Source organism: Thalassophryne amazonica, chromosome 19 (genome assembly GCF_902500255.1).
Source record: "Thalassophryne amazonica chromosome 19, fThaAma1.1, whole genome shotgun sequence".
Lineage (NCBI taxonomy): Eukaryota > Metazoa > Chordata > Actinopteri > Batrachoidiformes > Batrachoididae > Thalassophryne > Thalassophryne amazonica.
The window spans coordinates 54009680-54019430 of record NC_047121.1 but is presented as its reverse complement, the minus strand read 5'-3'; positions in this window follow the sequence as shown (position 1 = coordinate 54019430).

Here is a 9751-nt window from a genome sequence, read left to right as displayed (position 1 = left end):
GTATTTAAACGTATTATTTTCTTATTTTTTTATTAAAATCTAATTGAATGGAAGCAGCTATGTACTTTATGTTAAATTTGAATAAAGGGGTGGGATATAAGTTTTCTTCTTCCCACTCCTTTTTGAGCGGAAATAATGACCTGAGTTAATAGTAAATTTAATTTATTGTTTAATTTATTGTTAAATTGTTTTTCAGTTTTTCTGTTTTTCTGCATTTTTTTATCCTCTGCTCAAATAAAATAGATGATGATGATGATGATGATTACCTTTTTGAAAAGCGTGCACTGTATGGAGTTGTGAGCTTCCAGAAGGTCTAATGAAAGGGCAAATAAATGTTTATTCTTTTATATGAAAAATTTAATCAGCACTGAATATTACATACAATATATATTTTTCAGCAAAATAAATTTGCAAGAAAAAAAAAAACATCCTTGACACATTCCTTTTCTAATTCAGCTTGTTTTGTCCACGCCACGCTATTCAAATCTCAGTTATATGCTTCCTTCGTTTCTTCACAATGGACTCACTGTTGAACGCAACGTTCTTGCAGAGCTTTTGATTCTTTGCTTCAAAGCTGTGCAGTGCAGCTGGAGTGAAGGCAAGGACAGGCTCACCTTTCTTGCAATGATCTGTCCTTGACTCATAGTATGATTTATTGTTTTGCAAAAAAAAAAGAGAGACTTGAGAGATTTTAAAGTAACCTAACCGCTGCACTCTCAAGCGCCCGAATCCTGTCTGCAGTGCCACATAAAAACTCTCAGGAATCAATAAGGTTGCACAAATTGACATCTCCCTACTGCCTGAAGAAACCACTGCAGCCTCTCCATTTCATACGCTCCACTCTTCATGTCTAGGTTTTATTTACCATTTGTTTTCCAGCCGTTTCAGAGTGCTCATGGCATGTTGTTGTTCAAATGATCTTAACTTCATAATGCTTCTTTATATTTCATCTTGAAAGTTGACTGATGTCCACAATCTTTGAGCTGAACCTGTCAGCGACCTTGTTTATTCAGACGGAATAAAGCTCCCTCCGTACACCATAAATCTACCCTATTAAACACGAAAGAAAAAAGTATTTTGTTGAGAGCACTGACCGCGGTCTCTTTATTGGATACTCATGGATACTCATTTAACCCTCTGCAGTTTGTGTCAACATAGAGGTAGATAAATGAATTCTGTTAGATAATGGGAAAAGCATCAAACCATTATTAGATAAATGGCCAAAACATCTGCTATAAATTCAAGGTGAATTTATTGCATTGAGACACTATTTATGTCAGACAATGTGGCATTCCAAAAATAATCAAATGCAGATGGATGACTAAACTGATGGAACATTACTGAATGAACAGAAAATGCTATTCGTTACACTGAGCCACCGAATGAAAATGAACTCCAACAGATCTTCATCAGATTGGAAATGTTGTTGTTGTTCATTGATGTTCAAAAAGCTGGCTGTAAAAGTGACGATTCAGATGCAGTTTGTATACATATGTAGTGCAGCAGATAACTGAAACAACTGTTCAAATGGTGAAGCGAGCACCAAATTACAAATACTCCTTAGGCATTAAGTCTTTTGAAAAAACCCACTGGCCACTGAATTTGCTGGAGTTATGGGGTAAAAACAGCAGGAGTGGTGACAAAGGTCAATTTCAGTTTGTACAGGGGTCAAAAGTTACAGTTGCTCCAATGTTGATAAGAAGTGGTGCAAATTATTGGTTGAGGTAATAGGATTAATAAATGGAATAGTTTTGACTGTGTTGAATGTTTGGTCTCCAAAGTAAAGGTCAAACAATGTTGACGTCCATTGGACATGTGACATATGTTACCCCAAAACATGATAACTAAGGATGACACATGGTGCAAACTATTCCTTTTTGAAACCCTATTAACTCAACTAATAATTTGCACCACTTTTTTTTTTTTTTTTTACCAAAATTGGAGCAACTTTAACTTTTGACCCCTGTACAAACTGAAATTGACCTTTGCCACCATTCTTGCTGTTTTTATCCCATAATTCCAGAACATTCAGTTGTAGATAGTCCAAACTATACCTTTTTGGAATCTTTATGATCAAATAAATAATGTGGTATAGTTTTCAATATGACTGGAGCATTTTTAATTTTTTATCCCTGTGTAATTCCTCAATTGACCCCTACCTGGCCGCCTATTAAAAATTCAAGTGGCCAGTTGTTTTGTTTGGGTTTTTTTGTTGTTGTTGTTATTGTTGTTGTAGTTTTTTCAAAAGAGTAATGTCTAAGGAGTATTTATTTATTTATTTATTTTGGCCAGATTTGGTGCTTGCTTCACCATTTGAACGATTCCACTGTCAATATTCTGTTATCTGCTGCACTAATACTAAAATTTGTGACTTTGAGTTTGCATTTTGGGCCCTATATTTTCAAAAAAAAACCTCTTTTGAAGTATTTGTTTCTGCTTCTTCATGAGAGGAAACAATCTATTAGTAAAGTTGGAAATCATGCAATTGTTGACACAGTTTTCAAAAATGTAAATTATTTTTAAAAAAATTAATTCTTACATTAACTTTGACTTTTATTTCACTGCAGACCATATGAGCCAAATGTATTTCTTTACTTTCTGGTCAGCTTCATTCTATTCGTTAATATTTTATTTGTTCATATGCGATGCATCATAAAGTCACAAACATCATTTGATTGCAAATTATTTATTGATTATCAGTTTTATCATCTCCTTATCCCTAATGGTTGTGGAGATTTTCTGGAAATTTTTTTTTTTTTTTTTTTGAACAATTGACATCATTTCATGACATTTTAGTGGCATCATCGTAATAATACTCACACCTGGGGCTGTGTATACTGGTACAAATGGTGATACCTTTTACTTTAATAATGGTTCCTGAATGATACTTTTTTCTACACCAGCATTTTTAATTCAGTTTTTACAAAAAGAAAATTCCATTTCAGTACAAGCTTTTGTTTGATTTTCAGCTTTAGTCCACATTCAGAGTAGATTCATAATATGAGAAAACATAAATTGTCCATTTCAACTATGTTTCAGTACTTATGTATTTTTAAAAAAATAAAAGATACATACTTAGCACAACTTGAGCATCTGTTCGCAACATCACATAAATAAATAGCTTTCAACATCAAAGTGAGAACTAAGATGACTGCTGGACGTCCTGAACCACAGTAAAAAAAATCAGCACACACAGACTCGAGCCACTTGCCTGGGTGTACCGTGTCCTTCAAGCATCGATGAGGTGTTTGTTTAACCTGATATTAACCAGCATTCATGGATCATAGGATGCACATGCTTGCATGCTTATATTGGCTCAGAGAAGCTGAAAATTACAGCTTGGGTATCAAAATTTGGTATCGAATGACGTGGAACTTTTCAATGCTTGATCGTGTCAAAGTATTTCAGTCTCTCTGTGTGGGTGCCCAAGGATAGGGAAGTGTGGGATGAGCTGCTTAGTCTGCTGCCACCATGGCCAAGACCTGGATAAGTGTCCAAAAATGAATAAATGAAATGTCCTTCTGGTTGCAGAGATTTTCCTGGAAAATGTGTCGGGGGTTTTTTTCCTGAGTATATTTTTGATGACCTTGACTGTGACCTTTGACCTATCTGTCCAGACATTAATTATCTAGAAACATTCACCCAAAGAATATTCCAACCACCTTTGGTGGCCTTCTGCTTACCTGGTTCTGAGTTATTTTGTGCACAGACAGAAACAAGTGAGCAATTAGAACAGCCTGTGCTACCACCGGTGTGCCGGCAAAATGTGTTTAAAAGAATTTTATTGAGCAAGTTGTTGTTGAGAACTACAAATCAAAGTGAAATGTCCGATAAGCCATCCCACTTTGCCTGATCAGAATATCAAAAATTATGATTGTTCAGTTTTCCATTATTAGAAGCTCACATCATTTCAGTCTTCTGAAAAGGGGATTTGTTTTTTGTCGACATGCCACAAGGGCAAAATGTGCCGGGTTTGGAATTTTAGCTCTTTGCCTTTGTTGCAGGGCTGACAAGCAGCTGCCCAAGGCCGAACAGCGGCCTCGCCCCGAGTGCTCATCAAAGAAAAAACCTCATTCAAACCCAAACTTATTCACAGCAACTAAAACTCTATAAATCACATATTTGGTGGAAATACCAAACATTTCACGAGTGCTTGAAAGGAACTTTGTTCAAATACTTTGACATATAAGTTTCACACTTTCACTCGATGCGCCGCCTCCCTGTTCTTCGTCTCTGAAAGTTAAGAATAGTTGCTCTGCACTCCAGCGTTCGCCTGATTCACAAGGTGCTGTTGTCATATAAGAATATTCACAAGACCAGAGAATCGGCACTTTGTTGTAAAACAACTCTCCTGCTTTACTTTTCATCTAAATTCACCCGCCTGAACACCGAGTGGCTGGTGATCTAATGCCAAACCTCTCTAAGTGCACGTATTGAAGAGAGGGAGGGAAAAACATCATTTAAGCTTTTCAGAACGATGTGGTGTGCGAGCCCCCGGCTTTAATTACACCTTCTTCTTTTTTAAAGTGCATCTTCTATGAAAATCAGGCCAACCGCTGGAATTTGTGTGTGGAGAAGCTCTCCCTCGTTTCCTCGAGTGGTCGATACATTAAAAGTTGAACTGATTGATTTCAGAACACCGTGCCATCAGTGGCAGCTGTTAAGCTCAGCTGAAGTATCTCAGTCATCAAGCTCCAGCACAGACGCTGATAATAGGTTGACCGGCGGGGCCCATCTTACCCATCCTTTTTCAGGAGGTCTTGTATTTAGAACCCGGAGCACTTCTGAATCTCACACAGCGTGGGTTGGGTATTCAGCTGAGTGGAAAGCTTTTTCAAACTTGTGTGAACCTCATGAATACATTCCAGCTAAACTACTTCGCCTTAATGTGGAATTTTAAATGAGCATTGAGGACAATTTATTTATTTGTATCCTGAGACGTCTTTAGCGAAACTCTTGAATAATGCAGCGATGGGCGGGGTGATAATTTGTGTCTTTCATCAGGATGGCGCCTGTGCACAAAACCCATCAGTAATGTATTCACTATTGACTGATGCTCGCTCCTGCAGCGCTAAGCAACACTGTCATTATCACAGATTCCAGGCTGCCAACAATAAAAATCATTGTCTTGATTTAAGGTATCCACCCCCCTAAAAGGTGTCATGCACCCCCACCCCACCACCACAACAACAACCATAATTGCAGTCATTTGCTTTAATAAAAAGGAAATGCAGCAATACAAGAGGATGCAGTTTAACCAGTTTGTGCTCAACAGGTGTAAAAGGACACACTGAGATTTTTAACCCACTTTAACAGTTACGGTGATTTGGAATGTTGCTGTTTTTTTGTTTTACCAGCAGGTAAACATTTAAGGCAGGTGAGGGGAAAATTAAGTACACATTCAAAATGGGTAAGTTGCCCATTAGATTGAGGGACACAACTGTAAGGGCTCCTTCACACATAGTACCAATGTGGTTGAAGTGTGCATGAAGCAGGAATCGTATGTAATAGGTGTAAAATTGTAGCTGCCTCCAACGCCTCATACACCTGCTGCTACACCTATTTGCGCACACCAGCAGCTGAAAGACAGCATGTGCACTGTGAGAGCCCATCGAACCCTCTCGCAGCAGGTGTCGGCCAAATTCCAGGTGACACACACAAACTTCTAACACTGCTTGCTTGGCACTTAGAAAATATGTGTCCATTCGTACTATCATCACAAAAACAGTCAGCAGACGATCACCCCATGACTGTGGAGCTGCCGATTACACATGTGGTGTGCCAGAGTGTCAGCTCCCCCCACAGCATGTGTGCATGTGGTTTGTGCCCCCCCCCAAGGCGAGGAGACTCTGATCTGATCACAGAGTGACACCTTGGTCTGTGTGCTGAACATACGGGGACGTGGCCGGCTGTCTCTGGTCCTGAACGTCACAGCTGCAGAACACGTACTGTGTTTTGATGAACACGTGCGTGTGTGCTTGCTGTCCTCATGTGGAAATACATAAAAACATATATCGCTTTTGTGACGGGCTGGAGAGCACGCACATTGACAGGCTGTTCCAGGCTGTCTCCCAGGCTGAAACAGACTGTCATTCTGATCTGAACATCACGTCTGTCTGATAGGACACACGTGTCCTGTGAGCAGTGCACTGCAGAACCATATCACAAGCCAACAGTGCGACAAATACTTCACTTTCAGTCACGTATCAACAGAAATACGCTGTAACAAATGCCATTTGGTCGGTTATCATGGCGCTTTTTTCTCTTTTTTTAAGAAAACACTTATGTCCTTGTTGATTTCAGGCATTTTTCCACACCCTTTACAGGACAGTGATGGTAGCACAGTGGTAAAGTTTCCATCTAGTAATCAGAGCTTTTGTAAATTGCTGGTTTGAATCCTGTGGGTGGCACGTTTTTTGTTTTTTTTTTCACAGCAGCTGTGTGATGTGGTTACACATACTCCAGCTGCTCAGTTTCAATTTAGTTTCATTTATATAGCACCAAACCACAACAAAGTTGCCTCAAGGTGCTTCACACAAGAAAAGTCTAAGCCGAACAACCCCTTGTGCACGACACTGTCGTGTGCACAAAACCATCACAGCAGGATTGTTCATGCATGCCTGTCGGCTCGATGTTTTCGTGGTTCGCTCATACGAGCTGTTCCGCCGTGATTCACCCTGATTTGTACTTATTCGTACTATATATGAAGGGGCCCTAAGTTGATTTTTGGCTGTCAGCAAATCTTATTTTCTCCAAAAATTGACTTCTCAAATTAATAAACAGTTGAGATGTTGTCAAACATTTGAACAGCTCTTGCCCATTTTTTTTTTCACCATCTAGCAGCTGATGTGAGCATTTCAGGGTTTCTGTACACTTCCTACTTGGAACCCAAAATTCAGTATAAAAAAAAATTAGAAATGTCAGAAATGCATTATTTTTTGGTAAGTAGACCTTTGACCTCCCAGTGTTAATGTATAAAAATTTTGATTTTGAGAGTTTTACTGTTTTACCTGCTGTACCGATGGACAGAAGGTTTGTCTTGAAAAGCACAACTAACAGTTGTGAATAAGAAATGCTGGGGAGGGGGACAGAATCCAACAATGTGCTCCCATTGAGCATCTATATATAAGCATGCAATTTCTTCTTTTGAAGGAATTTAAAGAGGCCATACCTGGAAGAAAAAAAAAGTAAAAAAAAACAACAACAACAACAACAACAACAAAACAGTGCAGCAGATAAATGCATGTATTATAAGAATCTTTCATTTTGTAATGCAAGCAACAAATTTGGTGAAATGGTACTTCTTGGTCAACTTTTTTGCAATAAAAACAACAACAAAAAAAGCCTTTAGTCACTTTGATCCATTTGCAGGCTTCATTAATGTCACAGGAAAAAAGATGAGTTTCTGTCAAACTGCTACGGTGTAAAATAGATTCACTGCACAAAAATAAAACTTTTAAAATTACTGACTCAAATTATATCTTAAAATGTTACATTTGTGTTTCGTGGCATCACATTTAATGATTTAGTACCATAATCACCTATATTTGCTGGCCAGTCTGTTTTATTGAGCAAATAGGCTTTTTTAAAATTTCATGTGACTTTTTGGAAGAAAAACACTTCTGAGAAATATTTTTACCAAATTTGGTGCTTGTATCATCACATGAACGATTCTTACACTGATCTGCTGCACAATTACTATTTTTGACGCCACCAACAGAAGGAGGAGCTTTGGAGATGGTGTGTTTATCTCTTTATTTATTTGTTTGTTTGACTGAAGATGGTGTATCACAAAAGGTTACAGATGGATACCAATAAAATTTTGTGGACAAATGGTGTTTGTCATGTGGAACAAAATTTAAAAAAGGATTGTACTCCAGTCTGATGTTTGTCAAATAAATGTAACAACTACAGTAGAAGGTACTCAGGTAGCATATACCTCCACTAAAACCCACCATCAACAACAACAACAAAATCCCCACTTTCCATTGAATTTAGCATCAAGCCTTGTTTCCTAAGAATTTCTCAATATGTTCATAAAATTTCATCAAGATTCATTCATACATTTCTGAGTTCTCAAAATCAAAAGATGTTCTCAAAAAATACATGATTGAATTCCCAGGACATTATTCATCCATTCATCCATTTTCTGTACCTGCTTATTCCAATTAAGAGTCACTGGGGACTGGAGCCTATCCCAGCAGCCACACATAGACAAACAAGCACATTCACACATACGGGCAATTTAAAGTTTCCAGTCCACCTAACCTGCGTGTCTTTGGATGTGGGAGGAAGCCGGAGCACCGGGACAGAACCCACACAAACACAGGGAGAACATGCAAACTCCCCACAGAAAAGCCACAGGTGGGAATTAATCCCATGACCTTTTTGCTGTAAGGCAACAGTGCTAACCACTAATCCACTGTGCCGCCAACTTTATTATTAATAATTGTATTTTTTTTTTTTTTTTATGTTGCTGAATGTGCAAAACTTGTTCTGGATCCTGGCTCCAAATCATGTTTTGGATAAAATTCTAAATAAAATCTCTCATTCTGGAGGACATTATTCATCTGCTCACCAAATTTCATCTACATCTCTCAACTTTTTGAGTTAAAAGTTATGTGCCAAACATTCTTCTGGATCTCACAGAATATTTCTGAGTCACGTCCAAAATGGAATGGCTTACTTCACTCAACATGATCTATCTCCTCAACAAATTTTCTTGAAATCCCTTTATTACGTTTTGCAATATATTGCTAACAAACAAATGCGCGTGAAAAACATTCTCACCTTGGCAAAGGCAAACATCAGACTGGAGTGCTATCTGATTTTCTATTTTTATTTTCATGTATTAATTGATGATTTAGCACCCAATTGATTTATTTGGCTGAGGTTGTGAACTCTAACAGCTGTTTTTCAAGACGTTTTTATGTGAATCTGCTGTGAGGTTTTTCTTATTCTTCTTCTATTAAACCCCTTTAACAATTATATATATATATATATATATATATATATATATATATATATATATATATATATATATATATATATCAGGATTCAGGATGTAACGAAAAACTCTTCAGTGGAGTAATAGTTTACAAGTCTAACCCTGGCAAACCCTCTCTGAGTGCCCCTGTAGTTTAGTATTATTGTCATTATTATTATTATTAGATATGAGAAGTGGAAGTCATATTATTGCCTCTGATCGTTTATTTGATTGCTCGAAGGTCAGTTGTCTCAGAAAGCTGTCAACGAGTTTCAGTTTAAAAAAAAAGAATTGAAACATGAACAGATAGCTCATGTCGATTTGATTTTAAGATGTTTGTTAAACTTTCTTTTGTCTCCTTTAATTTTCGTTGGTTTGGAGCAGCTTTCTGTTGCTGTTGTTAATATTCTTTCATTCTTTTTTCTGTTTTTCCTTTGGAGAGCTGCATCATGAGAATGATTATTTGAAGCAGCAGCAGTTGTAATGTAGCTGATGGTTATTGTGTCTGTGCCGATTTATTTGGCAGAATGCGGGGCCTGATTGTGCGTTAATAACGACCTTTTCTTCTGCTGGCCTCGTCACGCGCGATCTAAAGGTGTTAAAGTGCGCCTCGTGGGTCCTGACTCGTGGTGAATGGCTGTGACCTTTGCTTATCAATCACCGTATCAGGGTATCTAATGTAAACGTGGACAACATGCCACATCTGCTCCGTGGCCGGCGTCTCCTCCTGGTAACCAGGAGATTTATTAGAGAGGAAGAACAGCT